This window comes from Condylura cristata, unplaced genomic scaffold, assembly GCF_000260355.1.
Source record: "Condylura cristata isolate star-nosed mole 26May11 unplaced genomic scaffold, ConCri1.0 scaffold00019, whole genome shotgun sequence".
In the NCBI taxonomy this organism is placed as follows: domain Eukaryota; kingdom Metazoa; phylum Chordata; class Mammalia; order Eulipotyphla; family Talpidae; genus Condylura; species Condylura cristata.
Genome location: NW_004567120.1, coordinates 26,584,250 through 26,602,425, shown reverse-complemented (window position 1 = coordinate 26,602,425; position 18,176 = coordinate 26,584,250). Strand labels below are relative to the sequence as shown.

The 18,176-nt window shown below is 36.7% G+C and overlaps 1 protein-coding gene across 1 annotated transcript in view; it reads left to right on the top strand.

Annotated features, from left to right (window-relative positions):
- TENM1 (teneurin transmembrane protein 1) overlaps window positions 1-18,176 on the top strand; it is a 590,326-nt gene that overhangs the window by 262,888 nt on the left and 309,262 nt on the right. The window lies entirely within an intron of this gene.

Below are 18,176 nucleotides of genomic sequence, written 5' to 3'. Positions count from 1 at the left end.
ATCAATCACTTGTTTTCTCTTTCTACTATATAACTTAATAGACAGTGTATGTTTGCACAGTTAAGTATATTATAGCTGTTCTTACCAATTAAGATATAAATGACCAAGAAATCCACAATTTTACATTACCAGCAAGGTCTTCGACAGAGGCCACATAACCATCTGTTACATTTGTCCACCCTGTCTATAAGGCTTGGATTTGGCCACTGTGGTATCACTGACCTATACTATCACACCCTCATCATATAACAGAGATAAAATATTCAACTAATAAGAAAATAGCACAGTGTAGTGTTAACTATATGAATTTTGTTGTGTAACAGGTCTCTAAATTTTTTTCAGTTGACAAAACTGAAACTAAACCCATTGAACAACAGCCCCCCATTTTCTCCTACCCTAAGCCCCAGAAAGCTGTTTCACTAAGAATTTGACTAGTTTACATACCACAGGAATACAGAATCATGCGGTATTTTGTAAGCCACCTCTTTAATGCATAATGTCTTCAAGATTTATCCATGTTGTAGTATATGAAAGGATTTTCTTATTAATTAAGGCTGAATAATCCATAGTAAGTATATACTCCATTTTCCTTTTTAATTAATCTATTAAATGGATGATAAGTTTGTTTCCAGCTTTTGACTATTGTGAATAATGCATCAATGAACATAGGTGTACAGAGATCTCTTTGATGTACTGTTTTCAATTATTTTCTTTACACAGAATTCTAGTGAAATACAGTAATTCTACTTGTAATTTTTTTAAAAAGATTTATTTATTTATTCATACAGAACTGGGGTACAGGCCAGAGATGCGGAAGGTGAGAGGGTTCACCAGAGACAGAGTGGGGAGCAGAACAGGCAGATCAACGAAGTACACTGCTGAGGGGAATGGGGGGGGCTGTGGGGGGAGTGGGGGCTGGTCAGGAGAGGTCTGCAATGGGATGTGGCTCTCCTCTGGGGCAGGTGGGAATCGAACTCATATGGAAGTGGCTTAAGCTTCTTAGTGCTGTGCTTTAACATGCTGCGCCATCAGGGAGGGCCTCTACTTGTAAGTCTTGGAGGGACCGCCACACTGTTTTCCCTAGCATCTGCGATATTTTACATTCTTACCAATAGTGTATAAGGGTCCAGTTTCTCCATATCCTTGCTAACACTTGCTATTTTCTCGTCCTTTTTTTTTCTTCTTAAGAAATAAAGGCTATTCTAATCAGCATGAGTTCATATCTCATTGTAGTTTCATTAACATTTTCATAATGATGAGTTATGTTAAGCATATCTTCCCTATCAGTTGTAATCATTTGTATATCTTCTTTGGATAAATACTATTCAAGTGCTTTGCCTATTTTTTTTTTAATCAGGTTAAGTTTTGTGCTTCAACTGTAAGAGTTCTTTATATACCCTGGATATTAATCATTTATGAGATATATGGTTTGAAAATTATTTTTTCCCATTCTGTACTCAGGTTGCTTTTTCACTTTCTGGGTCATTTCTTTTATTGCACAGAATGAACAATCATTTAAAAAATCATTTTAAAAAATTTCTGCTGTTCAGATACTCTACTCATTAAATTCCCATAGACACAAACTTCTGTTATAGTGGTTAAGGCATTAAAGATTATTTGTTGTTTTTCCCCTATTTTCAGGTCTTTCAAATGGAAGTGCTATACAAATTATATTAGAATATTTGTATTATAAAAATATAGTAATTGATGCATAACAAGTTACTAAAATCTATATAAGATAATAAACTCTATAAGAAAATAAACTTGAGGTTACTTAAAAAAAAAAGCCACCTGATCACCCTAGGATTTGTATAATTTGGATTTTAGCTTACCCATGAAGCATTGTACTATGGACTTTTTTTGATACATTCAAACATTAGAGTGATTTTGGTGTGCTTTCTAGAGTTGCTACTTGAATTATCATTAACCTAAACCATTCTCATCATTACCCATTATAATTATTAATCTCTTGTAGTTAGAAAAGAAAAATTCTTCCATGTGATTCAAAGTTTCAGAAGATACATTTTATTGTAATAGCATTTATTTAATGGCATGTTGATACTCTCTACAAGTTGAGGGGCTATAATGAATGCCAGTTGTATAAAATGAGAATTTATTTTGTAGACATAATATTTTATTAGTAACTATGACTAAGCTTTAATGCACAAAGAGAAAAAATAACATAAATAAATCATTCAGTTGTCTTTTTAAGGCTAGTCCATTCAGTAATATTTTCTGATATTTTCAGGATCAGTTTGGGATAACATGATAAACCAGCTAAGTTAAAGACAGTTGATAAGGGTCACATAAATTATATAGGAAATATTGAAACTAGTCTTTTTGCTACTGAGAATTAAAGGAAGCTTTTAATGATGTGTGCATGAGCATACTGAATTTACAAAGTATCCCATTACATAGATTTCATTAAAGTGTTACATAACTAATTCAGCCACAGTATTTATCTTCTCTGGTTAAAAGGAATATTAATCCTGTATGCGAGAGAAGTGCTATTTGTGTGGTGTTTCTTGAATTCCAGGAGAAACTGATGAGTTGCTACTGGAATCAGTTTAACACTATAGTACCCAAGGCCTTAGACTAGGTTCTAAAAAGCCTCATATTCTTCATCTCTGTGATGGGCACATTGCATGCTTTTAAAACATGTATTCCCTCTGGAAGTTATTCATCCTCTCAGAAAACATTCAAAATTTTACATTTATATATATATATATTATCATCATTATATATATATATTATTATATATATAAGAAAATAAACTTGAGGTTACTTTAAAAAAAAAGCCACCCTGACCACCCTAGGATGATGTGTGTGTAGTAATATATATATTTTACATGTATGTATGTGTGTAGTAATATATATATATATATATATATATATATATATAATTCTTCATTTTGTACATGTTTTTAATAATGCGTATAATCCCCATGGACTTCCCACCACCAATTCACCAATTCACCCATTCTTAATAACACCATTTTTTTTTCTAACAGTCCAGCTTCACAGCATACTAGCTATATGAGTAAAGGGTACCATAATATAAAGGGTCAAATGTAACAATACTAAGATGAAGCAGTAAATGAAGGTATTGATACCTCCAACAGTTACTGTGTGTAGACTCATGTGTTTTCATGGAACTACTACAATTGGTCAAAACTCTAAATCAGTTATTTCATTTGGGTCACAAAACATCTTTAATAAGATATGGTCTCCAACTTCCAAGCGCTCCTCCCCAAAATAGCCATTTGTTTTAACGACATACCTTCTGCCAGAGTCTCCTTGATAGTAAGCTACTGTGTAAATGATTCCATTATGAAGGTGGCAAGAGGTCTTAACGTCTGACATGCCTCTCCCCATCTTGAGCTGCTGTTCCTAAAGAGAAAATGTATGTGTTTTTCTTCTTGTGTTCTTACTTCACAGGAGTATATCTTAATACATAAAAGAAATGATAGCTGCAATAGCAGCAACACATGTGAACAAATGTCAGTTTTCACTTAAATTATTTGAAAGAAAACTGTTTTCTTAATTTAAGGATATCCGTTACACTATTAATTATATTGGTAACAAGCATTCGGTAAGTTTGTAACATCTACCAAACCCTGCTAAGTACTTGGCATCCAAACCTGGTCTTATGTCCATGCTCTTCACACATAACTATCATTAGCATACAATACTTTAATACATATATTGAGATACACTACGAAGCAACTAATCACCCCAAAATTAGTATTCAGTTACAAAATTGACCAGCTACCATTAGCTTGTAATGTGGATGTTGGTATCCATATGATAAAAATCTCTGTGTGTTTACTTACTATGAAAGCTGTACCTACAGAACAGGGTACTTCCAGTAGTAGTGATAGTTTCTTCAATAGTGTTTTGATATATACTACTTTAAAATTTCTGTGAATATTCCTGACACTTTACTAGCTATCCACAGCTCCTTCCCTCATGGGGTTTCATGGGCTTTGAGGGAATCTTTGAAAGGTGGTTTTGCTTGCAGCTTGGCCCAGTGAATAAAGCATAAGCTAATATTTATGAAAGTCTTTGAGAGAGTCAGATAAAAGGTGTTTCCTAAATACAAAGCACTAATGGTGTATTCATGAAAATGGTTTTTCTTCACATTCCTTCTCTAATATTAAAATCCCAAGGTGTTATAATAAGTACTTTAGACATGAACGTGTACCCCCAAATCATTTAGTATAGGAAGAAATTCAAGTGAACACATTCAGAGAACTTAAACAAAAATCATGAAACAGTGTGTTAACTGAAGTAAAAGGGACTGGGAGCATACTAAGAAAACTAATCAATGGAGAGTGTTTGGTGTAGCTTGGAGGAAGAGGAAAGGATAGCAGTCAACTGTTCTTACATTGACTCATAACTTCAATAGTTTGGAAGTGTTAGGAAGAAAATAAGAAAGTTGTGAAAATTTTAAGATGTTTTCTAACTATAATGGGGAAGTTTAAAATATTCAGATATCTTGTAATCAGACAGAATTTCTCATAGCTTACTTATTAGATGGTACCAGAATTTTGTAGATTTTCTTGGGATCAATACTGTTTTACACATGATGTCATTTAATTCTCACACAAACATTAGAATATTTCTTATAATCCTTATTTTACAGATAAGGAAATAATATTTGAAAGATTTGATTGCCCAGCATCAAACTGATAGTAAATGTCAGAGCTGTGATTTAAACCCTGATTGGTGTGGTCCTAATGTCTGTCACTTAATCACTGTGTCATTTGGAAATGCCATGATGTACTCACCAATTTAAACATGCTATGTACAGATAAGTTTTGTCAGTAGGTAGGTTAGCAGTAGAGAAACTACCCTACACTTGATTCATTCTTTTGAAAATAAAGAAGCCAAGACCCTCTTACAATTCTGAATGCAAGGTGTTTTATAACTAATTGTGTTTAATTATTTATCTACTTTGGCATGGTCAGCATTTCTTATGAAAGTTATAAGCAGTAGTAACTTATTAGTAAGATAAGGTTCCTACTTAAAAGAGAAGTTCATCAGTAGTGAGTCACACAACCTTTTGTCCTATTTATATCTATACCTTGACTTGCAATTGGCTCTTCACGATTATTACTAGAAGGCCTGTGCTAGACTTGAGTCAAACTTGCCCATAGAAACTCCCTAAGTGGGAAATAAAGTGGGAAACACTGACGCCCAGTGTGGGAAATCACCTTAGTGCCGTCAGCGCAGGAAATTGAAGATTAGAGAGCTGGCTGTTAAACCTATGTGATATGGCTATGTAAGAAACAAATATATTTTACATAAACTGTGTTTCCAGACATTAATGAGGGAGGGGGTACAAAAGACAGCCATCTCATAGTATTTGTTCTTTCACTCTGTTAGACATCTTGCTCTATGCAGGTTACAAGACCACCAAATCAAGCCTCTCCTTCTGGAAGCACAAGGAAAGCAAAACAGAACCAAGGGCCCAAGCCTGTGTCTTAATTTTAATGATGTCCTTTGCAATGTGTATTTATGCGTGGATAGTAAAGCAAAATAAAAGCAAATGAGTCAAATCCAGATTGTCACCGCACCCATCCAGGAAATGAGCACGCTCTGGTTTGTTCTGCTACAGACCACCAGTATTAACACACACAAAGGAGTTTTTTTCACTGGTTGCAAGTGGTCTCTTGGAAAAATGCTTCATGTAGCTAGTGTATACTTAATCCTCTCTGCTCCTCATCCATCAGACACAAAATGTTTCCCCTGAGTGCCATTTGAAAAAAGGTATGTAAATAACCTTAACTACAGATTATGTTGTTTAAAATACTTACTGAAAAGAGTTACCAGCCACTACCTTGAAGTACCTGCTTAATGTATAGGATTAGCATTTGTACTTATTACTGTAGTCTCATATATTCATAGTTTCTCAACATGTGTTCTTGTTTTCTGCTTATGGAGACTGACTTCCTTCCCCAGAGACAGCTAATTTTTTAGTTTTCCTGTTTCAACTATACTTTGAATCTCAATGGGTGGTGTTGGGAAGGAACCCAATTGTGAATATATTAGTACATTCCACTAATTTGCTTATTTTGACGGACATTTCACTTAATCCACCGGCAGACACATCTATATCAATATATCAGTATATTTCCTAATTGAGCTGCCTTCTCATGACTTCATTAGCCATCTTCCAGTTAATGAAGTCTCAAGTGCAATCTATATGTAATTTGAGGCTACATGTGAAAAAACATCATTACAAAAGTATTTGTTAGATAACTTTTTTGTATTCTGGGTGATGTGCATCCTCAATGTTGCATTTTGTTTGGGGAGCCATAAAGACCTAGTTAAATTGGAGGGAGTCCAGAGAGATAAGCAGGAATGTAATTGAGGGAATAAATCAGATTTTGAAGGAAAAATAAAATGAGTTAAATATGCATAGCTTTAGTATAAGTAAAGTTTGTAAGGCAGTCTTAGTAATAGGTCTTTATATTGACATCTCTCCAAAAAACAGCACTATTTAACATCTCATTAAAATAAGATGGTGAAAAACAAGGAAAAAATTTTAATAATGACAGAATTAATGAGCACTTCAGGCAGAAAACTTTAGATACAGACTTTGTCCACGCAATGCCAAAGTAGTTGGTAGGAATGTGAAGAATTCAATCACATGAGATATTTGGTATCATAAAATATCCCCTATTGTCACTCTAATAATATTTCAATAAAATAAACTTAACTGAATTCAAACTCTAACATTTTATATTCTTTCAAATTAGTTAAATTTGCAAATGTACAAAACTATAATCTTATATTGAATAAATTTATGGGTTCAGTGTGTAGGAGATGTTAACATTATCCAAACCTAGATCCTGATAAAAGACAAGCAGGGGCATAGCTTGAATGGAAAAGATGGGAAATAAGACAATCTCTCCTTACATAACTGTCATTTCCCAGCTCATACCTCTTTGGAGACTTCCTCAGTAACACAAACGAGATCAGGCAGGAAAGCTGATGGCACCCAGTAATTGTGGAGCCATCAGCCATCAATATTACAATACTCAATTTTTGTACTCCAACACATTTTGATAGCATGTACATGTGCAAATTACTCACATGAGTGCCTGTCATGAGAGCCAGCATCAAACCAAGTGTTCTTCTCCCAATCTGACTTTCTTTTTTTGTGGGGAAAATTATCCACACTTTCATCATCCCCATGGTATGTATAGGCTCATTTTACAGGCATCATGGATATGGAAATCAGCTATTAAAATGGTTTACAGGAGCAGGGTGGTACCTACATCCCAGCACTAGCTGTAACCCTGCCCCTTTCTCTCTCTCCAGGAAAGCTCATGCAAATGCAATGCTGTGAGAGTGACATTATTAGAGGTATCACCTTAAATCCTCACTCAACCATTTAAAAAATAAATCATCTGCGAATTTGCAATCAGTGATTGCAAACCATTGATATGTTTGGTTCCTATAACTGAGAACAGCTCAACTAGAACAAGGGACTAGAACATGGGTGAAATTTGAGAATCTCCTGGTCTTGTGAATACTGTTGAAACAGTGCTGTCTCTCCCTATTGTCCCGGATGGGAGCCATGTGCCTGTTCTGGTACCAAGCAGGTGCTGTACTTCCACTCTACCAGTCCACTGGGTGTCTGTCCATGGGTCCTCTTTGTTCACAGATTTGGGGAGAAGAGTTAGGGTGGCGTGGCATGGGGTGACCCCAGAATGTTTTCACAAAAAAACAAATGGTAGTTTTAATAGTCATTACTTTCTTCCCATCTTTATTTGAAAAGAAACGTTTGGAGTAAAAAGGCTAAAATCTTCTTCAGTCTTCCCTAGTCGTCTATGCTTTGTTCTTATTCCCTCCGAGTTTTTGTGTTTTGCTTTTGATTTTTTTATTACTCTTAATATAGCTTGCCCTCATTATTTAACATATGGTGGTTTGAAAAATATTTTTTCTTAGAGCTTTAGACATAGTCATAATGTTTTCTTGACTTTTAAAAAATATTTTTTCTTAGAGCTTTAGACATAGTCATAATGTTTTCTTGACTTGTGCTTCAGACACGCAGAGTTCCATTTTCATAAACAACATCAATGATTTTCATGCATTGCTTTTTGAACAAATCAAAGATGGTCATTTTTAATAGTCTAATAAAAATGAAGCTCTGAAAATGAAAAATTTGTAAAATTCCAGAATATCTGATATTAGCTAGTTTATTAAATGATTCACTGTGAATTAATTCATGACCCTCCATTACCTAATTGGAAATAAATAATGAACCTGGGGATCGAAAATAATTGAAGTACCTACATATAATTTTTGTTTGAGTATAAACTAAATATGAACTTTTAAGGATCATTACTTTTTTATATTTTCTTTTTGATATACTCCACTGCCTAATAATGGAAGCTACAACATCATTGACAGCATAAGATGAAACAGGGCAATTATCTATTTTATGTTTCATGGTACATAGTGGATAATAGAGTTTCCTTCATAACCATGGTGAAAAAGGCTTTGCCCAACCACTAATTTTAATCGTTACTTAGTATCACATATTAAAATTTAGAATTTGACATTTAGAATTCCAAGTTCTACCATAAAGCAATGTTCTTTATCACTGTATTTAGCAAAAATGAGTAGGTGACAAATGTATTGTTTATTTTCCTTTTTTTTTCTACATTGCCAAACTACCCTAAAGATAAAAACAATGAAGTATCCATCCTTTAATTTCCCAACAAGAAAATTAAATAGTTGTGCATTTACTTTCATAATATACACAAAGCAGCATGTAATAATCACAGTTCTTTCTTTTTTTTTTTTCTTCATTGTAAAGTCCTAGTTTGCTTGATTAATCTTTGTCAGACAGTTGATTGAGTTAACAAACCAGCCACTTATTGGCAGAAATATTGACTATTTTGTGTGAGATTGGCTAATTGGACTATGTAAAGCCGATGCAGTTCACAGCATAGTTGGATTCCTCCTAAACAGAGGCTGGGGGAAGGCTGCCTTGTGGATTTTCAAATCATTACTAAGCTGTACAACACATTGGAAAACAGGAAAAGAGATTAATGAGACCTAGAAAATAGAAACTTTAGACTTTCTGGAGGTAGACCAGCACATCCTCCCAAGATAAGCTATCAGCTTATGGAGAGATTGAAGTGCAAATAGGAGTGTCAGCACAAACATGTCAAAGTATTGTAGTGCTTCAGAGTTGACCTTTATTTCCAATGGTTGTTACAAAGATCAACCTAACTGACAAAAATTAATAGAGCATACTCTCTGAGACGTGCTGGTGTAGGGAGAGGACCAGTTGAAGTCCTCAAAGGGATGTACTTTACAACCTCAGAGATAGTACATTTTGGCCCTGGGCTAGGGAGCCTTGCAGAGTGCAGCAATTCACAACCAGATCTGAAACCATGTAAAGTGGAAGACTTAATTTATGGTTAGCCTTTCCCCAGAGCTTCTGTGACTCTTCCGCAGACATCAGCTTTAATTGCAAATTCTCCAGTCTTTCTCCTTCTACCTCTTTCTGTCATTTTTATCTCATTCATACACATGTCCATGTGCACACTCAAATATCAATCATGACTTTGGTGACTGACCTTTTTTTATATTCTCAATCTAATGATTTTTTTAACTAAGGAATTTTCATCTTTAAAGACTGTTGATACTTTAATATTCAAGCAGTATTGTCTCAGAAAAGTCACAATATATACTTTTTTAGTCAGTTTTATTCCGAAAACAAATTTTTACCTTCATATTCTTTGAATGTTAAAAAATAGTTGACAACAGAGTTGTCCACAGTAGGATACATGCAAGATTAATTTGGTGATCAGTGATCACTATGGATTTTGGATACTAGGCATTATGTAGAAACTTATAAAGTGCTTCCTCATGGGTAGTGAAAACTTGTGACAAGTACTGTAAATTAATAATATACATTTAAAATTAGTAGAAATAAATAATAACCTCTCCTCTTTCTTTTAAGCATATTTCTTTTTATCCACTTTCCTGCCTAGGAGGAAGAACAGCTTAGAAAAGCAACCCAAGGAACCACAATCTTATAATTGGCCTCAAGAGGCCTTGACATAAGTAGTTATGGCCATAACCCTGGTTGCTCTGATGTGCTTTGCTCATGTCGATTACCAAGGTCTACATAAGCATTAATTAATATTGCCTCGGAAGAGTTCAGAGAGGTGGTTAAGTACTGCTATACAGACCCGCAAGCCCCTGTTCTAAACCTTTGGGATCCACCAATTTCAGAATTCAGAATTTTTCAGATTTTACAAGGGCAATGCTGTGCATACACAGTATACAATGTAACACCGAGACTGGCATGTGGACCAACTCTACTCAGTAAAATACATCACTATTCCTGCAGTTTCATGTTATGAACGTTCACCAAGTGAGATAGATAAAAAGCATTAATCTCCTCATCTCAGTTGATATGTATGATACTTAATGAAAATCAGTCATTTTACAGGGATTTTTCTACTCCAGATCTGCAGACAAAGCATAGTTGAGTTATCCTCCCGTTTGTCAAAAGGGCAGTGAAACAGATAAAGGCCAGGAAATGCAGGCATTGCAAACTTCCTATGACCTTTATCTTGAGATGGAGGACTATATGCCCCCCTTTTGGTTAGATACATTGCATAGTAACTTCGAGAAAAAAGATATTTTGGGTGTTATTATCGTAGTGCATCGATAGAAAATATTGAGCAATCCAGTACCTGAACTTGGGAATAGCTAGTATGTGTCTGCTTGATCCACTTTTCCAAATGATCTATGCAGCATTACCTTATTAATGACAGTATTTATTTTAAACACCTACAGAAAATTATTTTGCACGTACAGTCAGTTCTGCTACAATGCTTATTTTGAAACATTAATTTGTTCTTGTGCTTTTGGTGTATTTGAGAACAATTTGAACATAAGACAGATTTCGCCTTTGCATGTGTATGATTCCATCTGTTAAAAATACTATGTGAATGCAGAAAACTTCAGGCAGCAAAATGAGCTACTCAGGAATATATAACATGCTTACATGCATGTACCTGAAATATCCATTAGCTATCCTAGTTCACCGCATGTTTTATAATATCCTGCTGAATGCAGATAACCCTCCTTCCACCACTTCACAATGACTCAAGTTGCAGTCCTTCTGAAACCACTTTCACAAGTAAACTTTAGGTCTCATGCCCCTACCCCATTTTTCCCATTTTCTGCATAGTGCAGTGGATTTTAGAAATGCAAACACTGACTCATGACTGAAATAACTGTATACACTAATGAATTGTAAGAGACACAAAAATACCCTGATGGACCCTTTCTATTTTTCCACACAGTGGTTCTTAGATGAGATAGTCTAATTCCTGGTGAAGATGTCTCTAACAGATGATTAAAAACAAGGTTATTTTGCAACAACAACAAAAAAAAAGAGTAAAAGAAAAAAATAAAATATGTGGACACCTTTTCTCTCTCACTCGCCTCTGGAGACAAGAGCAATGTTGTTTCTCAAGGTTTTATTTCTGTTAGCAGCTCTGTGACACCGAAATGCCTGGAAAACAGCATTCAGGGCAGGTCCCCCCCCCAACCTCAGATGTTTGTACCAAGTTATTTTAAAATCTTAAACCTGAAACTGGCTCCTCGTCGAGTATATTATGTGAATTAGACCTTTCTATCTGAAAACTTAATTTACTTCAGAATGTTTTGAAAGTGTGTCTGGGTATCTGTATGTACATAACCACCACCCCAACCTTTTCCCTGTGTCTCTCCTTGGGTCACAGAAATGTATGCTTGTCAGATATATTTGGAAGTGAGCACATTTGACTCTTAACTCCTTAGAGTTGTTCTAGAGTTTCTGGCACTGAACCCTAATGGATTTTCCTTTAGTTGTTAATGTTGGGGAATCCCATTTCATGGAAACCAAGGATTAAATTTCTTCATTTGGGAGGGAACAAGTGTATTCCCATCTTTTTCCTAAGGTAAAAAAAAAATGAAGCTGAGATCCTTTGCATTTCATAAAGTCCAGATATAGTCCACTCAGTGCAGCAATCCAATGTTGTAAAAGGCTTTTAAAGAACAACATTAACAAGAAGGGAAATCTCTTTATGTTTAAAATGTACAAACAAAAAACCCAATAAAATAGATATAAATTAAAACATATATGTGTGTGTGTTTGTGTGTGTGTGTACATATATACACATGCACAATATACAATCAAACTTACTATACAAAACAGTTCTACTTGAAGAAGAAATGGTTTATTATTTTTTAAATGCTGTGACTGTGTATTTCAATGAAGTAGAATTTGTATCCTTTTTTGTAATAATAAGGGAATTGCAAAGATTTTGAAGAAATCCAGCAAGCAGTAAGTCCAGATGATAATGAGTGATTCTTCCTTTTGAACAATTTACTGAACAGAAATTTTCTTTCTTTTGAATTCCTGTACTTAAAGAAACCACCTACTGATTAGGCTAATAGATGTCACATGTATCGTTTGGTGATGTTCTGAACCCAAGACTTAAAATTCATCCCTTCTCCTTTCTAACTCTGTACCCCCACCTTTTGCATCATAAAGTTCATGAATACATTGTAGATTGCAGACCTGTAGAGTATATCGCCATCATTCTTTTCATGTTTTAAGGGGCATGGTTTTAGTCACCCTCTTAGTGCGTCATTGTCTTTCCTCATGGCTGTGGGAGAGATGATACCGAGACATCTGTAGGGGGAAAAATAATTTTCCCTCTACCCTTCTAGGTTCTTGGCTAATACTTCCCTATGATAAAAGATGTATTGACAAAAGAAAGCCAAACAGAAGTTTAACAACATGTATATCTCTGTACTTCTAGGTATAAACTCAAGGACCTGGAATGAGTATATGTGGGTGATCATATAACCATGTTCACACGCACCTTGTTCACAACAGTCAAAAAGTCAAATTGGAGAGATCCAGAATACTAAGTATCTCCCTGGAATAGCCTAAGCCACCACTTTATGATTTATTTTCAGATAAAGGCAAAAGAAAATGTTGGGGGCCCGAGGTTGTCCTCTATATTGTAGGTTACCAAGAAAAGCACAGAAACAAGGATAAGGTCATTATATAGATTTAATTTTTTGACTTCTCCATTGATGAGAATTTGTAGAGATGAGTTATCTTCTCTTTCTGGAGACACACGTACAAATGAGATTTCCCTTATGTAAATGTGTCTTACAAAGGATAATCTACTCTGTTTTTAGTGCTTTTCCTGTGTCTGCTGTTTCTTAAAAATAATCTCATGCTGAAAAGGCATATTTTAGGATGGCAAATTCTACTCCACTTCACTTCCAAGAAGGAAAGCTATTGCACTGTAGAATATCAAGTAGCTGTTAAATGAACATGGAGGGTAGATTTCTAGGGCCCCATGGACCAGTGAAACACTTGCTCTCCAAGTTTTTAGGGATCTTACTGTGCCACTACCACCGTGTTCAGTGTCATGTAACGTGCAAGAAAAGTAGAAGATGATCTTGTTCTAAGACACATAAACAGATCTATTTTGACTTATGATGGTGTTATCTCCTGTTAGCATAAGAAATCATCCCATACCCTTCTCGGTTCTTCTGGATTTGGATGAGTAATCTAACAGCATGAGACAGGAAAAAGAAAACAATTAATGACATGTGTATGGAGAAATCACATGGTTGTACATTTTAAAGAATAGTGGAGCAGACCAGAAATAGTTATCTTGCATTTTGGGTCTTTGTTAAGGACAAAAGAGTGAGTAACTTCATATGACAGACAAGGAGGAGGTGACCTCATTCTTATGCTGAGAGTGAATATCAGATTCTTAAGACATCTTTACTGATAAATCTAGAGCTAGTAAGAAGTCCAGTCTAGGTCATAAATGGACGCAGTGAGTGCTTCCTTGATTATAAATAGGGCTGTTTAGTCCATAGTGATCTCTTAGAGAAGGGTGAAGGGCCCAGGCAAGAACAGAAGCTTCTTGTAGCCTTCAGGGCCCTTATTGCTTCCAACCCCAAACAGTTTGTGTTCTCTAAGTAGTAGCATTAGACTTCCCTAGGCTTTCGGGGGAGGGGGGGTGACCTTGACTGGCTTCTAACACATATATCTAGGTAATGAGACTGATTGCGGGCCTGTTAAGAAAAGTCTACCCAACCACTTGAGGAAGACTGAACTAAATTGAGACTGCATTTAATACCCCTAAACTACTGCACGTGATACTTTGCCCAGCCCAGCCTACCTTACTAATGCTACGAACACTTACATTATCTTGCAGTTGAACAAAAGCATCTAACACAAAGCCCATTTTACAATAAAGTACTGAGTATCTCAAGTAATTTATGAATAATGTACTGAAAATGAAAAATAGAATGGTTGTTTACCCTCACGATTGCTCAGTAGGAGCTGAGGCTGTACTACTTTCCGACATCACACGAGAGTATCTTTCTGCATCCTGCATATTGCTAGCCTGAGAAAAGATCCAAATTCAAAATCTGAAGTACAGTAAGTCCTCAAAAAATAGCATTTTCTTCAATGTTGATTTGTTATATAACGTTGATGTGGGGGAAAAAAATGGATTCCTAGCCTCGGCTCTCTGTGTGGAGTCTGTGCTTCCCCCCATGTTTGCATGGTTTTCTCGTAGTACTCTGATTTCCTTGTGTTAGTGCCTGACTGGGAGTGCAGGGGGAGGGACTCCAAATTATTAGTAGTTCTCGCTGTAAAAAGGGTTTGGTTAGACACAAAAGGAAATGGAAGCAGAATGCTGGTGTGATAGATTTTTAACAGAATTGGTGTGGAGAGAGAGGGAAGAATGGATATTCCTAATAAAAGTGAAAATTATCCATGCCCTCATGGGTGACTGCCCAGCCAAACAGACTTTGGCCCAAAGTGGGACTGCTGAGGCCCAGAAGCATGCAAAAAAGCCAAAGATACCTTCTGGCAGGGAACCTCAAGAAAGGGGTTAGGCAGGCCCCAGAGAACTGGGACAGAAGGGGAGGGAGAAAATGCAAATAAATAATCCACATGAAGTCAAGGTAACGGCTGCCGTTGTCTCTGCCCAGGATCTGGAAGGGCCTCCCACAGGTCTCTCACTCATATGTCTCTTCCAGGTATCTCTACATGCCGTTCCTCCATATTTCTCTTCAAAGTGACTCTTTGCAGCAGTACCAGGGTGTAAGTTAGAAAGTTAGAGCCAAAAAGCATAAGAGCCCACACGTGTTAAGTTACAAGCCAAGCATGGCTGCTTAAACACACCTAGGTCCCATTGACACACACCCCCATTAAGGACGTCAGTTTCATGCTGGGAAGGGATTGTAGTCCTGGGCATCTGAGATCTCTTCCACATGGAAGGGAGGGGGTGGCTCTGTAAAAATCTCAGGGGGCTTATTCACGACGGCATTGAATGTGAGGGTATGTATCAGTGTGCCCTATGGTGGAGGGGCTTTCTGTCCACACTGGGTTCCTGCCTTGTGCCCTGACCTGCCCACATAGACTTGGGTCACCTGAGACCCTAAACTTAAATAAGCTATTGGGAAAATTAATGACTACACCTGATTATTTAATATTAGAAGTATTTTGCATCTTAGAAGTTTGGTGACTCTCTTGTGACCAGAAATATGCTGTAGGTACATAACTCTTGTTTATACCGATTAGCCTGTGGTCAAACTGATTTCATTATACATGGTTTTGTTTAAAGTCAAGGTTTCCAAGAATCTATTAACCATAGTAATAGCTTAGAGTAAGAATAATGGAGTAAGTGAGCACGTACTCTATGGCTTCTGCTGAATGCATGTAACTTTTGCACCATCCTTAATTTGGTCATCATAATTTGGTGACCATCCCATAATATAGTTTAGAAGATAAGACACAACCCTAGGAGAGCAATATAATGCTGTAAAATTACAAAAACAGGGGCCATATTTATGACAAGAACAGTCTCATAGTGAGAAAAGTGAATCATTTATTTTCTAGAATAAGGTATGGAAACAGTACTGGACTGGGAATCATCAGAAAGAGGCAGGCAAATTTATAGAAGTTGAATGACTTAGAACAAAATCACTTCCCCTAGCTGGGACTTGGGTTCCTCATCTTTAAAGTGGAGAAGGGGAGGAGGGAATACTGAACTAGGGTAATGCTGATTTAACATTTCCCATCTCAAAGTTTTATATTCCTACTACATTCAATAGGTGAATGACCACTGATATACTGTATCCAAGCACACTTTACTTGAATTGTTAGGAAAAAAGTTATTCATTTTACAAAGGAGGGGGTAAAGCTTCTAAGTAGCAGAGGTAGAACTCAAACCCAAGTTTGCCATACCACCAAATTCTATGCTCTTTCCACTATGTTGTTTCTTGCCATACATGACACGGCTACATTGAAAGAGATATGATCAAAGGAAAGTACACAGATAAATACATAGCTGCAATGCAGGATGGTCGAGCATGAAGTTAGAATAGTATAAGCCTTCAGAAAATGTGGAGGATTCTGTACCTTTAAGTTCTAAAGAGATAAAGAGAACCCTGTTACAGCAATCTGCTCTATAGAGATTGGACCACTGGCCAGAGAGTCAAGCGCTGGTGTGTGTTCTTGTCTTGGCCATGCCACTTACTTAATGAGTGTCCTTGGGCAGATAATCCTCTGGGGGTCACTTTTCTTATCTGTGAAATCCCTTAATCTGATGCTTCTTTGAGCCCCAAGGACGGAAATCATGCATCTGGTTATGGTTATGAGTATGAACCCGGAGGTTTCAAAAAATTAATGGCATGTTAAGTACTTGTGGTTTTTTTTTTTTTTTTTAGTGGATATGGGATTTGGGCTGGTCCTGCAATAAATGCGTGTGATTTAGAAAATTCATGAAGCATTTTAGTTCCTTTTGCATATACAATGGTCGCTGACTATCTAAAGGAATTCTTTGTGTGAAATGAGTGATCACCACTCCCTTGCTATCTATCTTTTGTTCAGTTCAGTTTTTTTATATAGCAAGTTTATTGAAAGAGAGAATCACCTGTACAGAAAACAGTCAAGAATCTGTCATGTTTGGGGGGTACTATTGTCGTTTGTAAATATGAAAATTATGCCGGTGTCTTTCAAATTCAAGTTGGAGGTAGAAGGATTGAAAGAAGTGATTTTTTTTTCTGTGATCAGTCCTGCAAAGTGATACTCAGCACACACCAGCTGAGCCCTTTGCTAGACATCGGAAGCCTCTGGCATTTTTCTGCTTTTCAACTCAGCCATTTGGGAGGTGGGACAAAGCAATGCTGTCTACAAAGTTTATCCAGAACGTGCTGGTGTTACAAGAAATCACTTGACATCTATTATGTTTCTTCTGTGGAAGAGGTAGCTATCAACTACAATAGCGATTTCTTTTCAAAGGGGTTTAATTGGGGTATTTCTCATGGGCCAAATTCTAACTCACTGTCTTTCCGTGTGCCTGCCGGGGAAACAGTGGAAAAATACCAAACAATGGCAACAACAGGAGTCTGAGGACCGCTGTCTCAGGCTGCCCCCTCTGTAAACAGGCAAAAAAAAAAAAGTTTCCCTGCTGCCTAAGCTGCTGCTAATATGGCAGGACTCCTAGAAAGGTGTGGTCAAGGGGGAGGGGTGCGGATGCCGGCTGTGCTTTGCTCAGCAATGGAAACACATAAACAACCTGAACAAACACCCTTAAGCCTACCTTTTACTAGTATCACGGAGAGCTGGGGACCTGGGGGGCTGGCAAAGAGATTAGCTTCATGCCGTTGAGTTACACATTTGTGAGCTGTTTTCCTGATGTCTGGATTTGCTCCTATGTGGGTAGGCTAGCATTCCTTCCTGAGGTAAGCCAGAAGGTGGCCTTATATTTTTGTTTGAAGTGTGGAATGATTTTCCTTGCAACAAATTTGTGCCATTCACTGGTTTTTTCCAAAGTGAGACTTTGCAACTGCTGGAAATCGGCTCACTTCTGTTCTGTAACTTAGTGTCTGGTTGATGATTTATTTGTTCAGTAGCAGAAACTATGACAAATTGTGTGAGGCGGCCTCATTTACTTTTTAGCTGCTATAGCCCTGAGAATTTACATGTAAATGCAACTGTGAATGTTTTACATTTCATAAGCGTGCTGCACATGTTTTTGTAAGTTAAGTGACATTTTTACAGATAGACTGAACTTAAACCGCACCCCCGCTCCCGCCCCTCC